This window comes from Pelobates fuscus, chromosome 7 (assembly GCF_036172605.1).
Source record: "Pelobates fuscus isolate aPelFus1 chromosome 7, aPelFus1.pri, whole genome shotgun sequence".
Taxonomy (NCBI): domain Eukaryota; kingdom Metazoa; phylum Chordata; class Amphibia; order Anura; family Pelobatidae; genus Pelobates; species Pelobates fuscus.
The window spans coordinates 114,673,046-114,700,573 of NC_086323.1; positions in this window are offsets into that span (position 1 = coordinate 114,673,046).

Sequence of the window (27,528 nt, forward strand, 5' to 3'; positions counted from 1 at the left end):
CCTGATAATTTTGTTATTATTCTGCCTATGCCGTGCCAGTAAAGGTGAGCTGAATTTCTTTTGCAGCTTGTGATTATCAAACATATCTTCAGGAACACACACATATAAAAAAAAAAAAAAAAATACAAGAATCAGATTTTTATGAGTTGGAATATTTTTTAAATCCAGTAATTTTTAGCAGTTACAAGAATGATTAGTTTCGTTTTTGGACTCGTACACCAATGATATTATACTATCTATGGCAAATTTAAAGGATTATGTCAGAAAACACAACCACACAGTATAGTCCAGTCACTTCCTTTATATAATGTACTAGATTTAAAAAATGTTCAGAGAGTACAGAGAAACCTTTGTTTTTTATTTCTTACCTTCTATTGTTTTGTACTAAGTTTAACATGTTAGGGGTTCTTTAATATAACAGCCCTTAAACATACATACTCCACTCTGACCAGGATTATTAGGAGTTACAGTCAAAGGTGGAAGTTGGTATTTGCAGCTTACACAAATAAAGGAACACTATAACATTAGGAGTACAAACATATATTTCTATATTTTATTTTTATTTACTTACCTTTCCCCTAACTCTGTGCCGTCACCCTTCCTCTCCAGCTGAGATGATTAATCCTGATGATCTCAGCCAATCCAATGCCACAGAGAAGCAGCCACTAGAGGTAACCTTAGGGAGCAGTGTAAACGCTGTCTTTAAGCTGTAGTCATTATTGTGCCTATAATGTCCCTTAAACTCAGGAGGGCTGAATCAAAATGGAGGCAGCCACATACAGTAGCTGCTGTCTGGAACAGTAACTCATACTGATATAGGGCATACAGAGATGTGTATGTCCTGGGGTTGTCTTGAGATTAGTGATCTCACACTGCAAAGTGTCTGTCAAACTGAGTATTATGAGTAATAATCCACAATAATATACAAAAGTGTCTCACTATTTCTAGTGTGAGGAGGGTAGTAGATAGGGACATATATATTTTATCTAGGGTGGCTAGGGGTTTGGGGACCCCTAGACACACAGGAGGAGAGGGGTGCAGAGAAAGTGAGGGACACTGTTACAATGCTTGATCTTCTTTGGTTGTGTCTCTGCTGTCCGGAATTTCGATGTACACAGTTTGTTTTCTCTTGATGGTGTTACTTTTTCTATTTCTTACTGGACTAAATCAGATTCTTCCTCCATTTTTCTGATATGTTCCACAACTTTGTGTAGTGACTGCCCTTCAACAGTACCTGGAGGTTACCTCAGCTATCCATTCTTCAAGTTGGGGTCTATTTCTTATTTTTATGTCCGCCCACATCATCCAGTATTTAACACCACTTTAGCTAGGTAGGTCCACTGACTTTTATTATTTGCAGGAGTAGATCCTGGTTTAGAAGCTTCTTAGGTGTGAGATGCAACAGTATCATGGTCATTTTCAGCAGATGCCTTCTTAGCAGCTGTTTTAAATTCCGTTGACTGGTGTCGTGAGAATACGTTTTGGGTGTTTTATTTTCACCCGTCTTCTAATGCTTTGATTTCCCTATTTTTCCACTTTACAAAAGAAAAATATGAAATCTTCTGTCAAATTAAATTAAGATTATGCTAGTAGATTATGCTAGCATTAGTGTATTTATAATCTTAATTGTATTGATGACAGGAGGCAAACATTTCCCCACCCTTCCCTGCTCTTCTTTCTCACTTCTGGATTACTTTGTTTATTTTTTTTTTGTTTTCATTTTTGTTTTTAATTTTTATTAACCCCTTAAGGACCGTGCGTTTGGACCGCTGACGGTCCTGAACCGTCATAACGGTTTTGGGCAACTTACCTGATCGCCGTCGGTCCCACGGCGGCGATCAGCTCTCCTCCCGGTCCAGGGGGACTGCCTGTCTGCCCGGGCAGTCCCCCCTCGGCAGATCAGGACCCCACGGCCATGTGATCACTCGATCACATGACCGCAATAGGTGTCTGTGTATCTGCCTGCAGGGGGACTGTCTGTGCTGACAGGTAGTCTCCCTGCAAGTGAAAAATCATAAAATAAAGTGTAAAAAAAAAGAAATCAGTGTAAAAAATAATAATAATATGTGTATATATATATATGATATATATACATGTATTATATCTATATATACCTATATATAATATATGTATATATATATAATATATATAATGTCACACTAAGTGTATTTTTATATTTATATATACGTATATTAATATAAAAATACACTTATATTTAAATTACACACGAATATATACAATATATATAATAACTATATATATGGTATATATATATTATTATAAAATACAAATAATATGTTAATAAAAATAAATAACAAAAAATAAAACTAATTTTTAATAATTAAAAAAAATTATATATATATATTCAATTTTATTCTAACAGTATTTTGATATTGATATATATATATTTATATCAAAATACACTTAGAATGTAATGATATATATATCTACCGTATATACTCGAGTATAAGCCGACCCGAATATAAGCCGAGGCCCCTAATTTTATCCCAAAAAACTGGGAAAACGTATTGACTCGAGTATAAGACTAGGGTGGGAAATGCAGCAGCTACTGGTAAATTTCTAAATAAAATTAGATCCTAAAAAAAATATATTAATTGAATATTTATTTACAGTGTGTGTATAATGAATGCAGTGTGTGCGTATGTGTGTGTGTATGAGTGCAGCGTGTGTGTATGAGTGCAGTGTGTGTGTGCATGAATGCAGTGTGTGTGTGCATGAATGCAGTGTGTGTGTGTATGAATGCAGTGTGTGAATGCAGTGTGTGCAGGGCCGGTGCAAGGATATTTGCCGCCGTAGGCAAAAAAAATTTTGCCGCCCCCTCCCCCCCCATATGTCCTGACTTCCCCTCCTCCTCCCTCAGTGGTCCTTACCTCCCCACCCCCGTGTTCCTTCACCCCCCCCCCCCAGTGGCCCTGACTCACCCCTCCCTTAGTGGTCCTTACCCTCCCCTCCCCTAGTGGTCCTTACTTCCCCCTCCCCTCCCATAGTGGTCCTTATCCCACCCCCTCCCTCTCATAGTGGTCCTTATCCCCCTTCTCCCTCCCATAGTGGTCCTTATCCCCCCTCCCTCCCATAGTGGTCCTTATACCCCCCTCCCTCCCATAGTGGTCCTTATCCCCCCCCCCCCCTCCCATAGTGGTCCTTATCCCCCCCCCTCCCTCCCATAGTGGTCCTTATCCCCCTCCCCCTCCCTCCCATAGTGGTCCTTATCCCCCCCCTCCCTCCCATAGTGGTCCTTATCCCCCCCCCCTCCCTCCCATAGTGGTCCTTATCCCCCCCCCTCCCTCCCATTGTGGTCCTTATCCCCCCCCTCCCTCCCATAGTGGTCCTTATCCCCCCCCTCCCTCCCATAGTGGTCCTTATCCCCCCTCCCTCCCATAGTGGTCCTTATCCCCCCCCTCCCTCCCATAGTGGTCCTTACCCCCCCCTCCCTCCCATAGTGGTCCTTATCCCCCCCCTCCCTCCCATAGTGGTCCTTAACCCACCCCATCCCTCCCATAGTGGTCCTTATACCCCTTTTTTTGTTATTATTAATTTTTTTTTATTATTATTATTTTTTTATTATTATTTCTTATTTTATTTATATATTTTTTTTTTCGTCCCCCCTCCCTGCTTGATATATGGCAGGGAGGGGGGCTCTCCTTCCCTGGTGGTTCAGTGGGGGGGAGAGGGGGGCTGGCAGAGCTGTAACTTACCTGTCCTGCAGCTCCTGTCAGCTCTCTCCTCCTCTGCGCCGTCCGTTCTGCTCTTCTGTCAGCTTACACTGTAAGTCTCGCGAGAGCCGCGGCTCTCGCGAGATTTACACTGGGAGCTGACCGAGGTGCTGACCGGACGGCGCAGAGGAGGAGAGAGCTGACAGGAGCTGCAGGAAAGGTAAGTACAGCTCTGCCAGCACCCCTCTCCCCCCAGTCTGTATTATGGCAATGCAAATTGCCATAATACAGACCTTGACTCGAGTATAAGCCGAGTTGGGGTTTTTCAGCCCAAAAAATGGGCTGAAAAACTCGGCTTATACTCGAGTATATACGGTATGTATAAATAAATAAATAAAAATAATACAAAATATACATATGTCCACATACATAATTACATAAATAATTTCATAAATATACACGTAGACGTCAAATACATAAATATGTATATATATTAAAATTCTACGTGCATATTTATGTAATATTTTTACCTAATTAAGTAATTTTAATGATTGCAATTTGAGGGACCTGCCTGCCAACCCAGGCCAAAAGTCCAGATAATTAAATTTGCTAGCACTGTGTTTAACCCTGAAACTTTCTATGACACCCTAAATCCTGTACATGGGGGTACTGTTTTACTCGGGAGACTTCGCTGAACACAAATATTAGTGTTTCAAAACAGTAAAACATATCACAGCGATGATATTGTCAGTGAAAGTGAAGTTTTTTGCATTTTTCACACACAAACAGCTCTTTCACTGAGGATATTATTGCTGTGATATATTTTACTGTTCTGATACACTAATATTTGTGTTCAGCGAAGTCTCCTGAGTATAACAGTACCCCACATGTAGAGGTTTTATAGTGTTTGTGAAAGTTACAGGGTCAAATATAAGGCTTGATTTTACTTTTTTTTTTTTTTTATTGAAATTTGTCAGTTTGGTTAGGTTGCCTTTGAGAGCGTATGGTAGCCAAGGAATGAGAATTAGCCCCATGATGGCATACCATTTGCAAAAGAAGACAACCCTAGGTATTGCAAATGGGGTATGTTCAGCCTTTTTTAGTAGCCACTTAGTCACAAACACTGGCCAAAGTTAGCGTTTTTTGCATTTTTAACACACAAACAAATATAAATGCTAACTTTGGCCAGTGTTTGTGACTAGGTGGCTACTAAAAAAGACTGGACATACCCCATTTTGAATACCCTGGGTTGTCTACTTTAAAAAATATGTACATGTTAGGTGTGTTTCGGGGATTTATGACAGATAACGGTGTAACAATGTCACTATTGATACATTTAAAATATATATATATTGAAACAGCAATTTCCTACTTGTATTTATAGGCCTATAACTTGCAAAAAAAAAGCAATAAAGCATGTAAACACTGGGTGTTTTTAAACTCGGGACAAAATTTTGAATCTATTTAGCAGTTGTTTTCATTAGCTTTTGTAGATAAGTAAAAGATTTTTCAAGTAAAAGTCCAAAAACATGTTTTTTTTTTTATTTTTCACCATATTTTATTATTTTTTTTAAATACAATATATGACATAATATAAATACTGGTATGTAAAGAAAGCCCTTCTTGTCGTGAAAAAAACAATATATAACTTGTATGGGAACCGTAAATGAGAGAGCGGAAAATTACAGCTAAACACAAACACCACAAAAGTGTTAAAACTGCTCTGGTCCTTAACGTACAAACATCGCAAAAACAGGCCGGTCCTGAAGGGGTTAAAGTTTTTTTCATAGAAAAACATACAAGGGTATACATCACATGAGTCATCAGTTTACATCCACATTGTACACAATAACACAGGTTCCCGGGGATGCCACATCAATAGATAAGTTAAGTTACACAAACATCTGACATTCCTTAAAGGACCACTCTAGGCACCCACACCACTTCAGCTTAATGAAGTGGTATGGGTGCCAGGTCCAGCTAGGGTTAACTAATTTTTTTATAAACATAGCAGTTTCAGAGAAATTGCTATGTTTATCAATTAGTTAAGCCTTCCCCTTTTTCCTCTAGTGGCTGTCTCACTGACAGCCGCTAGAGGCGCTTGCGTGATTCTCACTGTGAAAATCACAGTGAGAGCACGCAAGCGTCCATAGGAAAGCATTATGAATGCTTTCCTATGCGACCGGCTGAATGCGCGCGCAGCTCTTGCCGCGCGTGCGCATTCAGCCGACGGGGAGGAACGGAGGCGGAGAGGAGGAGGAGAGCTCCCCGCCCAGCGCTGGAAAAAGGTAAGTTTTAACCCTTTTCCCCTTTCCAGAGCCGGGCGGGAGGGGGACCCTGAGGGTGGGGGCACCCTCAGGGCACTCTAGTGCCAGGAAAACGAGTATGCTTTCCTGGCACTAGAGTGGTCCTTTAATTAACAATTGTCTATTATCTAGGCATATTTGTTGACATGAGCTTTTTGTTGAGGCACAGCTAAATATATTGCGCTCCCTGCTTTATCTCACTTGTCAATGAGTATGGAACGTGGTATGACAGTATGGATCTCGTGAGGGGTGCACAAGCCCTAAAACCTGTAGCTCCATAGGGATGGTCATGTGATGTAGAAACATCTAAACTGAAACATAGGGGGAGGTGAAAGGTAGGGGAGAGAAAAAGGGAGGGACGTAGAGGGAATAGCATCCAGCAACATTCATCCCTATCCATATCCATAGGCCACCAAACATAAATGCTATTTTCTGCGCTAGTTGTATGGGCTGGTGGTTGGCAGTCAGGCAGCCCACCTCATCAGTTTACCAGTGTACTCTCTTCCATGTTTCACCGCTCAACCATTAGTCTCTAGCCACCTGCGCCATAGTTTCCCTTGAACAATCTCCTTACCCCTAATGCGGTAAGCTAGCTTCTCATACTGGCGTGTGGAGGAGACCTTAACAATTACTTCTTGTATTAAAGTGGGGTGGCTGCTTTTCCTATGACCAGCAATACTTTTTTTCACTGGCAACTGGATGTGAATTATCACGACTCGGTTGGGGGGTTGTATTTAGTATTGGCGTGAGATTTAACACATAGCCTTGTAGGGGGAATGGTAGGACCTCCAGATATGTGCGCTGATGATTAACTGGAACTGTTTGAGCAGGCTATTGGGTACAGCTATGGACATAGTACGAAAAATATAGAATATGTGAGGTAAAATCATAATTTTAATTGAGTGAATCCATCCCAGCCATGATATTTAATGGTCTTGCCACCATGCGACTGCTGTTTCCGGCAGTTGGTCACGCCCCTTTGCTTTCATTTTCATTTCGTCCTTTTTTACCCCCCTTATTTTGGTTTAGATAGTTGAATTAAAAAAAAATCATGCTTTTATTGTAATTGTTTAAGTATACCTGTAATGATACTCGTTACTGTTAGTATCGTAATATAATTATGGTTTACTTTACTATTTACTTTCCTTTATTATTGTTATTTCATTATGGATCACTCATATTTCTTTCAATGTTTCTTTTTCTTTCAGTTTGATCTGTTTATTTGGTCATCGTTGGAAGCTGTTTTCGAGGCTATTTCCATCACATCTGTATTCTGCGACCACTATGTTGCTTGGAATCATGTTATTCTTTCTGTATTTCAATAGTCTGATTTGTTTCAGACTATTATTTCCTTACACCGAAGAAAGAGGAGAGGATTGTCAGTCTCTGGACTCATATAGTCTACTGTCAGTTTTTTGATTAGTTACTATTATTGATGTTCTGATTGGTGCTCAGTAACGAGAGATTAAGCAAAATATTCGCCTCCTATCATTAATAAAATTAAGATTATAAGTGCACTAACTCTAGCATTCTATTCAATTAATAATAGTAATAATTAATAATAACGAAAGCAGTGATTAGGAGTCTCAGGTTGAACCTTACCTAGTTTGGCAGCTGTGGTGCTTCCCTTGCCCTTCCCTTCAATTTAGGCCAGGCAGATTGCCTCTGATAAGATATGACAATCAGCCTAATATATTCACAGCAATTCTGCACATTCTTTCACCAATGTGCAGATTTAATGTTTAAAAGTATGTAGCCTTATAACTATAAAGATACTGATCCAGTATAGTTAAAAAATACAATACTTTATTAGAAAAGGAATGCAAATGGTCATTTTAGTGGCAGTCAGCGCTGCTTGTGTGTACATATTCAGTCGAATTCTGTAGAATATGCACAAACAAGCAGCGCTGACTGCCACTAAAATGACACTTCATCATTTGCATTCCGGTCCTCTGTTAGCGACATCATTGCATAATAAGCATTGCCTTTCTTTGAATTTCCCGCGGGAGTAACCATGGCAAACCACATAATATTCTGTACTTTTTACATTTATTTTGTGTTTAATGATCTATTTTGTAGCTATGATTATTTGTCAATACAATTGAGAGTATGCATATTGACTGCATAGAATGCCAAACTAGTTTTGAAATGTCAAGCAAGTTCTCGTAACAGCTGTTAGTTATAACTGCAAAGCCCTTATGTAACGGAACGCAGTATATTAGTCCACGATATCCGTTGGTATCCTCAGGAAATCCACAGTCAAGACAGAAAGCACGGCAATATTCCCCATCCTCCCAATAACCGGACGAAACACAGTTTGGGAGTCAACTAACTCGCTTTATTCACAGACTTCCGTATTTATGCAGTTCCCCGTGCAAGGGGTTTCCTTACAGTTATTACAGGGGATTTCTCCCATCAGGCATTGCAATTATCCCAACAGGCTTTGCTGCACGAGAGGGATACTCCCACTAAAATGGACGACTAAGTGGATTATCCCCTCGTGGAGCAAAACCGACAATTTATACAGAAATCCATATTTTATCCATTACTGCTCGCTTTTAGATGAATAACCGTTCGGTAGATAGCTGGGGTCGGCGGGCACATTTAGTGAGAATACCGCTCCGATCCCAGCTAAACTAACCGAACGCCGCACAAAATACATCCAAACATGGAGTTCGGTCTAAAAGTACCGAATATGTATGGGGCACATAATGTACTAAACGCGGCACTCCCAACCGCTCTGGAAGTCCAGCGGTGTTCGAATCATTGAGTAGCCGTTTTCGGTTCCAGGCTCTCGACGACCGAACACCGCTGCAGAGACAAAGGATCCAAGATGGCCGACCGCCGCATGGTCGGTAGCCGATCGGCAGCCACCTAGGAGAGCCTTGAAATACCGATTGCAACCGGGGTGCACTCGGTTACTTGGTGCCACACGACTGGTGAAGGTGTGGTCTACCTGGGGCGCCCACATTCGTACGGCGAACGGCTGTAACATAGCATTATCACAGGTAAAGACTTGCAGTATACATTCAGCCTATGGACAACCTACGATACATATAAGTCAGAAGTGGCTAGGTTTGCCACACCTTATAAGAAGCAAGCCACGAGTCAGCTCAATATCCATTGATAAAGCCACAGGAGCGGAGAAACGCATTTGGAAGCTGACATTTTATCATCCTTATCCAGGACCTTTACACAGCAGGTCTGAGTTATAGGATTCTTTGTATCATTCTTCAACGAACAACAGACTAACCATGTACTAGATCAGGGGTAGGCAACCTATGGCATTTGTGCCATGCATGGCACTCAGCCAGGACCGGTGCTAGGATTTTTAGTTACACAGGCGAAGATGCATTTTGGTGCCCCCCACCCTCGTTTAAAATAAGGTTCATACAAACACAGAAATAATCATACAGAGACATACAGACACAGACAGAGACATACATGCAGGCATATAGACATACATACAGAGGCATACCGTCATACAGACACATACATACATACATACATAGACAGACATACAGAAACATACATACAGAGACATCCAGGCATACAGACACATACACGCATACAGAGACATACCGTCATACAGAGACATACATATATACAGGTATACAGAGACATACAGGCATACAGACACATAAGTACAAAGACATACAGGCATACAGACACATACATTTGTACATACAGAGACATACAGGCATACGGACACATACATTTGTACATACAGAGACATACAGGTATACAGAAACATACAGACACATACATGCATACAGAAACATACATACAAAGACATACAGGCATACAGAGACATACATACATACATACAGAGACATACACACATACAGAGACATACACAATTACATACTTACATCAGTTCAATCTTGTCCCCTGGATGCATGCTGTCTGGCTCCTTGGAGTCCTGTCCTGCAGCCCAGCCCCATCACAGGGCGCCAGCCGCGCTGTGTGGTATACAGGGAGCAGGGATATGATGTCATTCATATCCTCGCCCCCTCCAACACATGGCGGCGGGCACCTGGTCGCAGGGGTTGCAGGGCTGTGACCCCTGCGACCGCGGTATGTACGCCAGTGCATGCAGATGCATACACAATTAAAGGACCACTACAGACACCCAGATCACATCAGCTCAATGAAGTGGTCTGGGTGTCAGGTCCCTCTAGTTTTAACCCTGCAGCTGAAAACATAGCAGTTTCAGAGAAACTGCTATGTTTCACCGAGGGTTAATCCAGCCTCTAGTGGATGTCTCACTGACAGCCGCTAGAGGAGCTTCCGCTATTCTAAAACACTGAACGTCCATAGGAAAGCATTGAGTAATGCTTTCCTATGGGGGGTTTGAATGCGTGTGCGGCAAGAGCATTCGGAGCTGAGAGGCGGAGGGATCCCCAGAGCCAAGGGAGTCCGGCGCTAGAGAAAGGTAAGTGCTGAAGACACACACACACACTCTCACGAACAGATGCATACACACCAGCTAACAGACACACACATTTACTGACAGACACACTCAGCGACAGACATACATACACACTCACTGACAAACACACACTCACTAACAGACATCAAACAGACTCACTAATACACACACAAACACACTCAGTAAGAGACACACAGTAACACACTTACTGACACTCACTAGCAGACACACTCACTGACACTCACTAGCAGACACACTCACTGACACTCACTAGCAGACACACTCACTGACACTCACTAGCAGACACACTCACTGACACTCACTAGCAGACACACTCACCGACACTCACTAGCAGACACACTCACCGACACTCACTAGCAGACACACTCACTGACACACTAGCAGACACACTCACTGACACTCACTAGCAGACACACTCACTGACACTCACTAGCAGACACACTCACTGACACTCACTAGCAGACACACACACTGACACTCACTAGCAGACACACACACACACTAACACTCACACTAACACATGTTTTTTTTTTTAATTTAATCCCTCAGCCTCCTTACCTTTTTGGAGTGCTGAAGGGATTCCCTGGGGTCCAGTGGTGCTGCTGGGCTCCTGGGCTGGCTGTCTCCCTCCCTGGCTGGCTAGCTGGCTGGCTGGCTAGCTAGCTAGCTGGCTGGCTGGCTGACTTGCTGACTGTCTCCCGGGCGGGCGCGAGGGAGCACTCTCCCATGTGTGCTTCCTCTTCAGCTCCCTCGCGCACCGCGTAGGGATGCCGGCGCCGGAAGATTACGTCATCTTCCGGCTCCGGTATCAGTATGCGGCGCGCGAGGGAGCTGAAGAGGAAGCACACATGGGAGAGTGCTCCCTCGCGCGCCCGCAGAACCGGGCGCTCGGCCACGCTACAACAGGTCGTCGGTTGGAGGGGAGCGCAGTGCGCTTCCCTCCTTCCGGTCAGCCTGATTTTGCGCCCCCAGGGCCGGTGCGCCCTAAGGCGGCCGCCTGGGCCGCCTTATGGTAGCGCCGGCCCTGCACTCAGGGTGCCTTTGCATGGCACTCAAGACATTTAGAGCTAAATAGGCTCTGGCCTATCAAGAGTCCAAGTGGAACTTCAGATATCTGTTAGTGCAAAAAGGTGGTGAGGGACAATCCTCAATTTATGCATTACAACACTTAGAGGAAATGGTCTGAGATCACTTCTTCCCAGCAATTTTGAACCGGAAACCACACTGGAGTAGAGCTGCCTGCAGCAGCTATTGCAGCTTCTACCCATGACCTGTACCTGGCCAGTCTGGTCCCAACTGGACCCCAAGGAAGCCACCCACATGCACCGAGCTGCAGAATAAGCCTCCCCCTCGTACAAATAACACCAACAAACCCCACACATACACACACACACAGACCCCACAGACAATCTACATACACGCACACAACTCCACAATCAGCCTCTCACATGCAATACCACAAGCAGCCCTACACATACACACCAAACACACTATGTTACATATTATCCACATACACAATTCCACAAGCAGCCCCCATACACAGCACACATTCATTGGTATCATACACAATACCACAAACTACTCATAAATATATACAATATACTAGCCCAGATACATACAAATAGAACACTACAAAGCAACTACATACAGCAATCATAACACAAGAACAATGTGGCAACATACACACCTCAATTAAAAAAAAAAACGGGAATGGCACACCAAATGACTTCAATATCTTATTTTGGCACAGTACTAGTAAAAGGCTGCCTACCTCTGTACTAGATACATATTGTAACTATGTAATCCTTCTGTATTTCGTAACTGGCAAGACTGTAAGCACTAGTTTAATTTCAATATATATTTTTATTACAAATATTTTTTTTTTATCTTTTCTAATAAAGTATTGTATTTTTAACTATACTGGATCAGTATCTTTATAGTTATAAGATTACATAGTTTTAAACATTATTAAGTGCTTTTACAAATCTGCATATTGGTGAAAGAATGTGCATAATAGCTGTAAATATATAGGGCTGGATGTAAGGATCATTTTATACAATACACTGCACCAGAGAATACTTAAAATGTATCTTAAATCTTTTACTAATTATTATTTTTTTGTATTTTTACTCATGAATTTAATTTTTTACAAATTTTTATTTTTTCAAAAATATTTTACACTTTTACTCAGAAATTTCTTATCAGATTATTGTATTATATATGAGACAGAGTAATCTCATGACAGGGAGAGAGGACTTCTAATCTTTTATTTTCTTAACTATAGGTTAATAGGTTCCCTATTCCTCTCTACCCATTTAACTTTACTGCATTTAAGTAGTAAACTGTCTCCTTATTTCCTTTTTTCACTACTTTTGCTCCACTTAACTTTTATTTGTAAGATATGACAATCCTAGCACTGCTTGGGAAACCACTGGGCTTTGCACAATCCATATTTAAAAATGGCCGCCACAGTATCCTTTTGGTTGGGGCAGCTCCTCAGGATGTAATGCTGCATAGAGGGGCCTTCTGGCAAACTAGGGGCCCAATCCAGTTTAGGGTACGCAGATTATTTTTAAACCTTTCCCCCTTTAATTTAAGACTATGTCCTCTTGTCGTGGTAGTTTTTCTTCTTTTAAATATAGTCTCCTCCTTTCCTGTGTTGATTCCCTTTATGTATTTAAATGTTTCTATCATATCCCCCCTGTCTTGTCTTTCCTCCAAGCTATACATGTTAAGATCATTTAACCTTTCCTGGTAAGTTTTATCCTGCAATCCATGAACCAGTTTACCGTATATACTCGAGTATAAGTCGAGTTTTTCAGCACATTTTTTGTGCTGAAAAACCCCAACTCGACTTATACTCGAGTCAATGTCTGTATTATGGCAATTTACATTGCCATAATACAGACAATGGGGCTGTGTGGGGCTGGCAGAGAGCGCTTACTTACCTCTCCTGCAGCTCCTGTCAGCTCCCAGTGTAAGTCTCGCGAGAGCCGCGGGGTCATAGCGCGGCCACGAGACTTACACTGTGAGCTGACAGGGGAGCTGACCGGACCCGCGCAGAGGAGGAGGGAGCTGACAGGAGCTGCAGGAGAGGTAAGCGCTTTCTGCCAGCCATCCTCCACTGAACTGCCAATGCCACTGGACCACCAGGGAGTGAGAGCCCCCCTCCCTGCCATGTATCAAGCAGGGAGGGGGGACGAAAAAAAAATAATAATAAAATAAAATAAAAAAATAAAAAAATAAAAAAATAATAAAATAAAAAATAATTATTAAAATAACAATAAAAAAATAATAATAATAATATAAATGCCTACCCCCCACCAAGGCTCTGCAACAAATACACAAACACACACTGCATTCATACATACACTGCACTCATATACACACTGCACTCATACACACACACACTGCATTCATATACATACTGCACTCACACACACACTGCACTCATACGCACACACTGCACTCATACACACACACTGCATTCATTATATACACACACTGTAAATAAATATTCAATTAATATAAATTTTTAAGGATCTAATTTTATTTTGAAATTTATCAGTAGCTGCTGCATTTCCCACCCTAGTCTTATACTCGAGTCAATACGTTTTCCCTGTTTTTTGGGGTAAAATTAGGGGCCTTAGTTTATATTCGGGTCGGCTTATACTCGAGTATATACGGTAATAGCCCTTCTCTGAACTGTGTCTAAAGTATCAATATCCTTCTGGAGATATGGCCTCCAGTATTGCGTACAATACTCCAAGTGAGGTCTCACCAGTGTTCTGTACAATGGCATGAGCACTTCCCTCTTTCTACTGCTAATACCTTTCCCTATACAACCAAGCATTCTGCTAGCATTTCCTGCTGCTCTATTACATTGTCTGCCTACCTTTAAGTCATCAGAAATAATCACCCCTAAATCCCTTTCCTCAGATGTTGAGGTTAGGACTGTATCAAATATTCTGTACTCTGCCCTTGGGTTTTTACGTCCAAGATGCATTATCTTGCACTTATCCACATTAAATGTCAGTTGCCACAACTCTGACCATTTTTCTAGTTTACCTAAATCATTTGCCATTTGGCTTATTCCTCCTGGAACATCAACCCTGTTACATATCTTAGTATCATCAGCAAAAAGACATACCTTACCATCAAGACCTTCTTGCAATATTACTAATTAAAATATTAAAGAGAATGAGTCCAAGTACAGATTCCTGAGGTACCCCACTGGTGTCAAGACCATGCTTCGAATATACTCCATTGACTACAACCCTCTATTGCCTGTCGCTCAGCCACTGCCTTACCCATTCAACAATATTGGAATCCAAACTTAAAGATTGCAGTTTATTGATAAGCCTTCTATGTGCAACAGTGTCAAAAGCCTTATTGAAATCTAGGTAAGCAATGTCTTATTATTTTAGTTACCCAATCAAAAAAATCAATAAGATTGGTTTGACATGATCTCCCATAAGTAAGAATAATAAAGATGTGTAATTACCGGCCTCAAAAAGTTGTTTTTTTTCTTCAAATTCCATTGTTTTTCTTTTCTAAAAGTCTATTTTTTTTAAAAACATAATATACAGAGATAGAATAATGAACTCGTTCGACTGAATGTTTTGGAAATTCCATGCATTTCTGACTGAAGCCTTTCGGCTGGCATCACTGTTGTATATTTATTCCACTGTAATTTAATATATTCTCTTTATTGGAACACTCCAAGCACCTTAACCACTACTAGTTGGTGCAGTGGTTATGGTGCCAGAAGTGTCCTGGGATTGTGACGGTTCCCGTTACATAGAGGTTAATGTGTAAGGCAACAGTTGGTTGTTCCTATACGAAATTTGACTACCATTATTGAGTCAAAAAGGACTTTTTTTTCTTTGTGTACATTTACAAATCACTTCAAATTGTATTTATTTCTCCTTCTATCGATTAACAGAGTTGTGTAATTTTATATAAGGTGAATATATTTTTTTTAAAAAAAATCTGTGTTGGTGTGTTGGTGTGTGTGTGTGTGTGTGTATGTGTGTGTATGTGTGTGTATGAGAGGTGGCTGTGTGATTTGTCTAGGTGTTGGGTGCTGTACATGTTTAAGCTGTGTGATTTGTGGCAATCTTTGTGTGATTTGCATGGCTGTGTGCGGGTAGCTGTGAGTAATATGTGTGGCAGTGAGTGATGTGTGTTGTGTGTGATTAGCTGAGATTGATGTGTGTGGATAGCTGTTACTTATGTGTTGCTGCATGTGGGTAGAAGTGAGGAATGTGTGTGGGTAGCTCAGGGCAAGATTAAGAGTCCAGTGGGCCTGGTGCTGACAATTATGATGGGGCCTAATAACAGAATGTTACCGACCAAAAACACTAAAACAGTCATACCTCTCAAGCGACGTGTATCTGATGGAGATGGTATTGGAGGGAAACTCATAGGGTGCAGCTATGAGAAAACACACACTATATGCTAATCTCTTTCTAATATGCTTTCATATTTCAAGTGAATCCATACCCCCTAACAGCAGTGTCCAGTGAAGCCGGAAGTCAATGGGCAGGGTAAAAAGGTGGGCAACTGACGTGAATCACGTGACCAGAACTGCAAAAAGTTGGCAAACATGCCCTAAAAGGGGGCATGTCTGTCCAAAGAATTGGAAGGCCAGCCTGGCATCAGTGTCCCTATGTATCACAGTGTCAATGTCGCCCAGTCCCCTAGTCTCCCAGTGTCTCAGTGTCCCCATTTCTCCCATTGTGTCCATGTCTCAGTGTGTCCTGTGTTACAGTGAGACATGGGGACACTGAGAGACCAGGGGACACTGAGAGACCCGGGGACACTGAGAGACCCGGGGACACTGAGAGACCCGGGGACACTGTGAGACCCGGGGACACTGTGAGACCCGGGGACACTGAGAGACCCGGGGACACTGAGACACTTGTGGATACAGATATGGGGACCATGGGAGACATGGGGACACTGAGACATTTAGGGACACTGGGATAAATAGGGACACAGACACTAGGGACAAAGAGACATGGGGACACAGACGCTGGGAGATATTGTCATGATCTTGTGCAGGTCAGATAGGAGACTTATGCCAGGGTTGACTTCAGGTACTTTATTAGTGTTTTTAGACATATTATGAAACTTGAATGAAATCAGACTTTAGGCAATATGCCACAGGATACTTGCCACAGAACAGATTACTTGCACATAATAATGAATGTCTGTAATTTCCAGGTAACAAAGGCAGGCTGGTAACAGTGGAACGCTGGTAACAGTGGAAGGCTGGTTACAGAGGCAGGCTGGTTTGAAGTATAGGTAAGGGTGGAGCAGGTTATTGTTAGGAGCAGGTTTGAAGGTAAGTCTGAAGCAGGTTCACAGGAGCCAGGATATGAAGTCTTTCAATAAGAACATTCACTTCAATGTAAAGGCCTTAAACCGGAGACTACAGGGTTAACCAATGTTCTAACAATCATTACTGAAAGTATCTTGGAACTATGCAAAACTGTTTCTTTCTTACTGCAATCAAGCTCCTGCATATCACCTGAGAAAAAAGACTGAGACTGTCTTACCTTCCAGGAAAAGCAGGAAACGAGAGTCGTTAACAAAGGAAGAAATACAAAAGAGATTTACCTTCAAACCTGCTCCTAACAATAACACAGACATTGGGAGACTAGGGGACACTGGTAGACATGGGGATACTGAGACACTAGGGGCACTGGCTGGGAGGCATGGGGTCACAGACATTTGGGGACACTGGGAGACATGGGGACACTAGAGACACGGAGGGACATGGGGACACAGACACTGGCAGACATGGGGACACAGACACTAGGGACACTGGCTGGGAGACCTAGGGACACTGGGAGACATGGGGACACTGAGACACTTGGGACACTGGCTGGGGGACATGTAGACACTGGGAGACATGGGGACACAGACATTTAGGGACACTGGGAGACATGGGGACACAGACACTAGGGACACAGACACTGGGAGACTAGGGGACACTGGGAGCCATGGGGACACAGAGACACTAGGGACACTGGCTGGGAGACATGGGGACACTGTGTCCCTAGTGTCTCCGCATCCCAATGTGTATCCCAATGTCCCTTTGTCTCACAGCATACCCATGTGTCTCAGCATCCCCATGTTTCCCAGTGTCCCCTAGTGTCTCAGTGTCCCCATGTGTGCCTTAGTGTCTCAATGTCCCCATGTCTCCCTGCTGCCTTTCCCCTCATCCCTCACTTCCCTGAGCTGTAGGCTCTCTGCGCAGACTGGGAGCTTCTGTCTAGACTCTCTGTGCTCTGTAGCTCCCCCGCAGATTAGTGAGTAGAGAGAGGCAGGTAGATGCTGTAACTTCCTATCACTGCCTCTCTCCACACACAGTGACCCCCTACTGGCTGGTGCTGGTATTAAAATATCTGCATTTGTATTGCCGGTATTACTGCAATATCAGAACTGGCCAGGCAGCCTTAAATACTGTCTGTGCTGGTAAAATACCAGTTAGATGGCAGACCTAAGAGTAGTGTGTAAAAAATTAAAAAAAAAATGTTCATTTTTTTTTTTAAATGGGCCTATTCCATGGGCCTGGAGCTGCAGCTCCATCAGCCCCTATGTTAATCCGGCCCTGGGGTAGCTGCATTTGACGTGTGTGGCTGTGTGCTTGTAGCTGTGACTGATGTGTGTAACTGTGTGCTCAGTGGCGTACACATGACCCATGGGGCCCCGGTGCAAAAATTGATCCGTGGCCCCCATCCACGCTTACTCTGCACGGGCCGGGGCCGCAACACATGGCGGCGGGCACCTGGTCGCAGGGGTTGCAGGGCTGCGACCCCTGCGACCGCGGTATGTACGCCAGTGCATGCAGATGCACACACACTTAAAGGACCACTACAGACACCCAGATCACATCAGCTCAATGAAGTGGTCTGGGTGTCAGGTCCCTCTAGTTTTAACCCTGCAGCTGAAAATATAGCAGTTTCAGAGAAACTGCTATGTTTCACTGAGGGTTAATCCAGCCTCTAGTGGCTGTCTCACTGACAGCCGCTAGAGGCGCTTCCGACACTGAACGTCCATAGGAAAGCATTGAGTAATGTTTTTCTATGGGCGGTTTGAATGCGTGCTCGGCTCTTGCTATCCATAGAAAGATGTGGGGTAGGGATTGGCAGCTAGGGGAACCCATGCAAGAAATCAAACCATAGTTTCACTATTTAGACATACTATTGGTTATATTACTCTCTGTATTATATTTTGACAGGAAAAATCCACTATTTTATTATTATACATTTGGATAGTATCCATTCCCTCCCTTTTAAAAAAATTATTTTTGATCATTAATTTTTTCACCTTCCCTTTTTATTTATACTTGTTCCTATTGTTAAATGTTGATTTCTTTATATACCAAATTCATGTGAAATATGTTTGTTTAAAATACTGTTCAATAAAAATAGTTTGAAAAGAAAGGACCAGTGAGCAACGGATTGCCGTAATCAAGCTGCGTGATGATAAGGGTATGGATGACCACCTTAGCTGCATCCGGTGTTAGATAAGGCATAAGAGAATGCTAAGGCAGCGAGCCTTTGAGTTAGAGCTGATGGTAGTATCGTTGACTAGGAGGAAGATGGAAATGAGAGAAGTAGTTATTGAGAAGTTCTGTTTTAGAAAGTTTAAGTTGAGGAAAGTGAGCTGCCTCTAGTAAGAAATAGCAGAGAGGCAGTTGGAGACACTATTTAAGAGGGACGAGAAAGATTAGGAAAAGACAGACAGATTGTCATCAACATAGAAATATTATATACAATCATGATTCTCTCCTTTACTTCTCAGCTCACCATTAGTATCACTTCCTGAGGAAATAGACATGGTGTACAGTACAGCCATCACTGTAAGCCTTCCCTCTCCCAGTCACACAGACAGAATGGCAGGTGTAGGATTGCTGTTACTTCTAGGAGCCTTGCAAGGTGAGAAAAGGACATTAGCACACATATACAGCCCCACATATATAATAATCATATCACAAACATGCATCTACATCAGATATAAACTGATCACATCATGTTAAAATTCCAACACAGACATACAAACCCCTTTATCTACATATTCACCATATGTCACACACAGGAACATTTGTAGCATGAATCTGAAAACACGTACCTGCCTTTAAAGAATTAATAATGGCATAGGGTAATTATGGGATGTACATGTATCCTGGGAGGTTAATGGTTTATTGGGTAAAATAAAATAAAAATAAATTATAACCACATGTGGGGTAACAATGGCGTATTGGATTGATGTGGGCTGAATAGTAACATGAAAAAAAATATGAAATGGTATAGACTTAGAGTATGAGTATGAATAATAGATTATGGAATAAATATTGTATGAACATCATAGCAAGCATAAAATAGCATATGACATGAAATGGGATATATCATGAAATGTAGAAAATTGCAGGTGAACTATGGCAAGTCAGTATTATTATAGTGACAGTTTGCACAGTAAGTATTTCAGATTAGAAATGTTTGTCTTCTTAAAATAATGTGGCTTAGAGCCATAATTTATTAGATTTAGAAGCAAAACTGCTGTTTTTGAAAAAAGACAAAAAAAACAACAACTCTGCATACCACTTCATTTTCTACTTTGACTATACCAGCGTCAGTTTTACAAATTCTGTGTCTATGACGTCTGTTGCTTGCCCTTCCGTGGAATTGCTTTTACTATTTAATTGTGGGTAAATTTGATTGCCATCTGAAACAGAACCTTGCTTTAATAAAGCCTGATCCATTGTCAAATGTTGTCAAATTGACTGCTAGTTTATTTTGGGTGACAGAGCAACTTTAACCCCTTAAGGACCAAACTTCTGGAATAAAAGGGAATCATGACATGTCACACATGTCATGTGTCCTTAAGGGGTTAAGGGTTTTATTACTTTACTGCAGGCTAATTATTTTGTAATGGATGTTTTTTTTATTACATGCTAGTTGATTATTTATATATGATTTGCAAGGATTGTAGGTGCTCTGCATACATAGCTGTAACAAATCATTTTAACCACATGCCACTTAATTAAACTGATATGATTTGCAAGTAATGTGGACTTTTGGCAGCTATAACAGAATGCTGGTGTCCACATAGAGATTTGAGCAAATGTTTTTGTATTTGTTTTGTGTAAATATAAATTGTATTAGTCTTATTTGTTTTACTGACAAAGAAACAAAATACAGTGGTGCTTAGTAGCGTGCAGTGAAATCTGGTGTGGGCAAGAGGACCTTCAGGAATCACATCCTGAGAGTATACGTTTATTCAGTTTCTCTTAGACTATTGTGCAGTTGTGCAGGTAAATAACATTGCTATAACCTGTATCAGACACTATTTCCCTTGAAACACACTTGGAGAACTTTGGGTATCGGGTTCGGCACAAGAGCAGCAAAAGCCTTAGGTTCAAGGCCCAGTTGAAAATCCAGGATGTGAACCACGGGGAGCATCGTGGAGGGAAAGATCACACATTTTTCCAGGCTGATGCAACCCAGACCTGTAGCGCCCACCCTGCAACTGTCATTCAGCAGCTGCTAAAGGGACCCTGCCATTTCCTTTCCATTAATTTTTACAATTTCTCTACTTCTTCTTTGGTTCACTCTACACTCCTCAAAAGGCTGCATACAGTGTAATATAGCTTGAAGTCATGGAGGGCCAGGCCCCATCTACCTTAGGCTTAGTTAGCTGACAACATTTCTGGCGTGGCCCTCTCTCTTCAAACATACCCGGCAGTCCTGTCAACAGAGAGATAAAAAAATGTTCTTGGCAACACAATCGGAATTGTCTGGAAAAGATAAACTAGGCGGGTGAGCAGGTTCATTTTTACTATTTGAACCAGACCAATACATGATTTATGTGGATATGATCACTATCTGAATGAATTTAGAAAAGTTGACAGAATGGATACATTTATTTGAATAGAGATCAGATGTTCTGGCCGTGAGACATATACCCAGATATTTTATTTTAGAGTCTGACTACCGAAAGACAAAGCCCTGACGGACCAGGGGGTACATCTGCTTCGAGCGGATTGGGCAAATATGTTACAGTGTGTAGCTTGCTTCAGTGGATAAACACTGTGAATTTTAACATTGTGTTTAAATGTATTACTTTGGTATTGTGCTATTATAATAACATTGATGTAATTAGTATATTGTTGTATCATATTATAAATTTGAGTGAACAGAGTATTGTAAAAAATTTGAGTTATTTTTGGGAACATATTTTTTTGTGAGGTGGATTATTAACTAAGGTGTTACTTTGTGTACCTTTAAAGCTAGGGCAATCATTTACAGTTGCAAGAAAAAGTATGTGAACCCTTTGGAATGATATGGATTTCTACACAAATTGGTCATAAAATGTGATCTGATCATCATCTAAGTCACAACAATAGACAATCACAGTCTGCTTAAACTAATAACACACAAAGAATTAAATGTTGCCATGTTTTTATTGAACACACCATGTAAACATTCTCATGGCAGAGGTCCTGAGCGCATAGCCCCGGCATTCCCTAAACTGCACCAGCCACAAAACCACTTCTGGATTATACCACAATTGAATTCAACCACAGCAGAAAGCCCAAAGAACATTTCCTACATGGCTACAAGATTCATATCAAAGAACTTTATGGGCGAAAGTGGTGAAATCGGACTATCAGGAGTTCTTTAGGCAGCATATTGTTTTTCCCTATTTATTTTTACTATACAAACGTTTGTACACATTGAGACTGTGATTTTTGTGCATATATTTTTTTCACATAATTTTCTCCTTTTTTTTCCCCTTATATTTTTTTCGTTTTTCTCTTAAATATATATTTTTTACATTACACATTACAGGTGATACTCAAAAAATTGCCATAAAGCCATAACACCTGCAAAGGGTTTCTGAGCCTTTAAATGGTCTCTCAGTTTGGTTCAGTAGGAATCACAATCATGGGGAAGACTGCTGACCTGACAGTTGTGCAGAAAACCATCATTGACACCCTCCATAAGGAGGAAAAGTCTCAAAAGGTAATTGCGAAGGAAGTTGGATGTTCCCAAAGTGCTGTATCAAAGCACATTAATAGAAAGTTATGTGGAAGGGAAAAGTGTGAAAAAAAAGGTGCACTAGCAGCAGGGATGACCACAGCCTGGAGAGGATTGTCAGGAAAAAGCCATTCAAATGTGTTGGGGACTTCACAACGAGTGGACTGAGGCTGGAGTCAGTGCATCAGGAGCCACCACACACAGACGGCTCCTGGACATGGGCTTCAGATGTTGTATTCCTCTTGTCAAGCCGCTCCTGAACAACAAACAACGTCAGAAGCATCTTACCTGGGCTAAAGAAAAACAGACCTGGTCTGTTGCTCAGTGGTCCAAAGTCCTATTTTCTGATGAGAGCAACGTTTGCATCTCATTTGGAAACCAAGGACCCAGAGTCTGGAGGAAGAATGGAGAGGCACACATCGCAAGATGCTTGAAGTCCAGTGTGAAGTTTCCACAGTCTGTGTTGATTTGGGGAGTCATGTCATCTGCTGGTGTTGGTCCACTGTGCTTCATTAGGTCCAGGGTCAACGCAGCCGTCTACCAGGAGATTTTGGAGCACTTCATGCTTCCTTCCACAGATGAGCTTTATGGGGATGCTGACTTCATATTCCAGCAGGACGTGGCACCTGCCCACACTGCCAAAAGGACCAAAGCCTGGTTCAATGGCCGTGGGATTACTGTGCTTGATTGGCCAGCAAACTCGCCTGACCTGAACCCCATAGAGAATCTATGGGGCATTGCCAAGAGAAAGATGAGAGACATGAGACCGAACAATGCAGAAGAGCTGAAGGCCGCTATTGAAGCATCCTGGTCTTCCATAACACCTCAGCAGTGCCACAGGCTGATAGCTTCCATGCCACGCCGCATTGAGGCAGTAATTGCTGCCAAAGGAGCCTAAACCAAGTACTGAGTCCATATGCATGCTTATACTTTTCAGAAGTCCGATATTGTTCTATGTACACTCCTTGCTTTATTGATTGCATGTAATATTCTAATTTACTGAGATTGTGGATTTGGGGATTTCATGAGCTGTAAGCCATAATCATTGCTCTTATGACAAATCACGGCTTGAACTATCTTGCTTTACATGTAATGCGACTATGTCATGTATTAGTTTCCCCTTTTACGTTGCATTACTGAAATAAATGAACTTTTGCACGATATTCAAATTTTTTGAGTATTAACCCCATTGTGGCTACTAACTCTTATGATAAATATTTGTGCACAAGACTTGCACAGGTATATATTCATTTTTACATATATATAGATTTGTCAAAGAAGGGTGCACTCGCAGGTCTCTTTTGTGTATAAAAAGTATTCTGATTTATTCCAAAAAATATTACATTACAAAAAAATGCCCAATCTTTTTGTAATGTAATTTTTTTGTAATGTAAACAATTTTGGAATAAATCACAATACTTTTTATACATGTGAGTTCACCCTTCTTTGACATTTTTTTTTTTTTTTTTTTTATCATTGACATATTTGTATATTTACTAATATGCCATTATTTCCTTCTTTTTCTAATTTTTTTTGTTAGGTATTGGTTTTCTATGTTTCTTATGTAAGGAGGTATATGAATTATATCCCAACTATGTAGTATACTAGGATATAAATTTCCCATGTCAATATTCAGTTTTTGTGTTAAATAGGTCTTCATTAAAGGAGAAAGTGTCATCGTCGTTCTACGCAGAGGACGTCAATTATACAACAGTATAGTATTTGTATGGATGAGATCATTAAATCTGTCCATTATTTTCCTAATCAATGTTACATACAGCCTTTGACTTTTTACACACTTCCCCTTTTGCTTGTCCACCTATTTCCCCATCCTATTAGTTTCTTTTTTCCCTTTTTTCTTGTTTTATAAAACTTTTTAAGAATACCATGAGAAAACAGAAGAATGAAAATGGAAATTTCCACTCGAAACATATAGTGAGTTAGACAGTATGTGACACAACAGAAAGTATAAACTGTACATTATGTGGGAGTAATTCCGATATGTCCTCCCCCTCTCCATCTTTCATCCAACCCTCCTCAGGGATGTCAGACTGTGAACAGGAAATTGTGGATATCGCCCCTAGTCGAGTCTGAAAAGGAAGGAGTTGTGTACCCTCCCATGGGCGAGTCATGGTACTGCTGAACAACCCACTGGGGGCGAGGGGGGAGGAGTTCATTTGCAGAGGAGCCAAGTGGGAGAGGATAGTGAAGTTGAGTAAATTGCTGGTGTAAAAAAAAAGGTGGAGGCAGGGGCGAGGAGCAGGAGGGTGACAAGGGCCATATGCTTGTGAGTTTTTTTTGTACATTTCACATGATATATTTTCTTTACAATATTACACTATGCTGTATTATTGATTTTTATAGATCCCAGTGACTAGCATCTTCAAATATCCTACAATTTCCAGGGGGTTTATTTATTTTTATACATACAGTATTGTTGTTTTCCCACTTTTTTGTATTTCATTTGGTTTTTGGTGTGTGTGAGGGACACTTGGGCTCACACTCTCATATGTATTTTTTATTCTTATTAGTGTGTATATCATTTTACTGTTACATAGTAAGGTGCATTGTCAGACCTCAAAAAGGAAGTATGAGATACTACTGCTGGTCCCTGTGTGAGTCCCCTCTTGTTAGTCCGTAATATTTCTGGCAAAGTCATCCGAGGATAGGAACTCCAAACAGTAGAATCAATGCTGAGTGAGCCTCTCTCTATCCTTAACTGAAGCAGCTTTAAAGTATTCAAAAGTCTGCATGTCCTCAAACTCCTCCACCCATCTACGCAAGGAGGGTGTAGCCGCCTGCCTCCAGTATATAGGGATCACGGAATGTTTGTGTTACAAATACCCTCTGTCTGCCCCTTTGTTACAATATGTCTGTTCCTTTCCTCTAAATAAACCACAAAAGTAATTCACCATGTCTTTCGTATGAACGAATGACCGACCACCCGGCATATGGCCTATTATTCCCCCAGAAGCTGCAGTTTGCCTTGTTAACCTTTTTCACCTCCAAACCACCAAACAAAATTCCAAATGACCGACCACCCTGCATGAGGAGTGTGCCACTTATTAGACACCCAGAAGCTGCGGTTTGCGGTTAACCGCAGCTTAATTGACGAACGGCTGAGTGGTCGTCGTTCGTATGAACGGACACGTGGCAGCGGCCATCTTTAACTGCCGAACGCCCAGCGGGGTTTGTCGTCAACAGCATGGTACTGTTTTACAATCTAGGGAAATGGTGAAGCGCTATGTTTATATATAAAGTAAGAAAAATACAGAGAATCTTGGGAATAAGTGGATATACCTGAAATATCCTTTTTTCTCTCTCTTTTGAGATCTTAACCTTGATATACGATTCCTTAAAAGTGTAAACACAAAGAATATATCATAGTATAACACTGTAAAGTATATTTTCAAGTATGTATATAAGGTTATTCCCACTCACACTTTAAAGAGCCAAAATGTTTTAGCTCAGTTCACGTGCTTATAGGGTCCGTAAAGGCGACCCTCTCCCTTCTTGGGCGGCTTTTGTTCTTCCTTTTTCCAATCTAGGATATAGAACACATATAGTGTAGTACCTTTGGTAAATGACTTATATAAGTGTAATTCAGAATGGGGTACTCACAAAACCAGAGCCTTCAACTAGGCTCAATGGTACAGCATATGTGGTTAAGGACCACAATCCTTCTTTTTAGTAGCAGGAACGAAATTTGCCAGATAGTGTCTCAGTAAAAATAGTAATTTTTATTTGACTATCACTTTTTTAAAAAATATATCAGTATAAAAGTATCAAACAATAAATATAAATACACACTATATAGGCAAAAATAAAAAGTCCAATAGTTACAGTCTTTTCCAGGACGCGTTTCGCCAAATAGGCTTCCTCAGCTGGATAAAAAATCTTTGTAATGTTCTTTGGACAGGTTCCTGCTTTATATACCTTCTTCTTACTTGAATAATTGGTGTGCGGGCTTTTTAATTCTCGCGGGCTATTGCCATGGTAACGGCAATGCCCTGCGTGTCAAGCCTCTTTCGCAGTTGTACTTCCGTATACGTCACTTCCGGTTTCGCTTATATCCGGTTTTCATGCGTTCCACTTGCGGTTCAACTCATGGATGCATCCGTATCGGCACAGTTATAGAGGAAGAGAGGGAGAATACATCCCATCAAAGTTCGATCATGTTTTTCTTTTTATTCCTTATAACTTTATACACATAAATCTTTGTTCTATATTCATAACATAACCAGATACTGGAGTTTTTATTACACAAAGGATCTGTCCGGTTGATACTTGAGTATATGCTGTATAAATAAAGTCTGAGTTTTCTAATATGTGTGTATCTTCTTTATAACCCATAAAAGACCAGATTATGTGTATTAAGGGGATTACAATCAATCGCTTTCAGTGCTTAGAGTTAATTAACTTGATATGATATTAAAATTAGTGTAGAAAACATAGAGGAAATCGGGAATACATACAGATTAAAGAGAAACTGCTTTAAAGTGCTGAGAGAAAGTTCCTTCCAGATATAAAAAATGTTACCGATATACTTATTAAAACGAATCAATTAGGTGCTAGGTATTAGATCTGATGCTGCAAGAGAATCAGTCGTAGGCATAGAGGGGGTCAGAAATGCTAGGTATTAGATCTGATGCTGCAAGAGAATCAGTCGTAGGCATAGAGGGGGTCAGAAATCCATATAAGTAAAAATAGGTCGCTTTAAAGAGGACTTTTATGAGAAGGAAGCTAATAGAATACTGGCAGATGACATAACCTATAAAAAGTTAAACTATAACCCTGGAAAAGAGATGAACTTAAAATTTCAAGAATTTTTAAATAAGGGTTTAGAGCTGGGTATATTAAATGAAAAAGAATTTAATTTTTTAAACATTAAACATCCAAAAATTCCTGTTTTTTACTTTTTACCCAAAGTTCACAAAGACGTTAATAACCCCCCAGGCAGACCCATAGTGGCAGGGATAGACTCTATATCCAGCAGACTGTCCCACTATGTGGATCTACACCTCCAACCTCTAGTAAAAAAT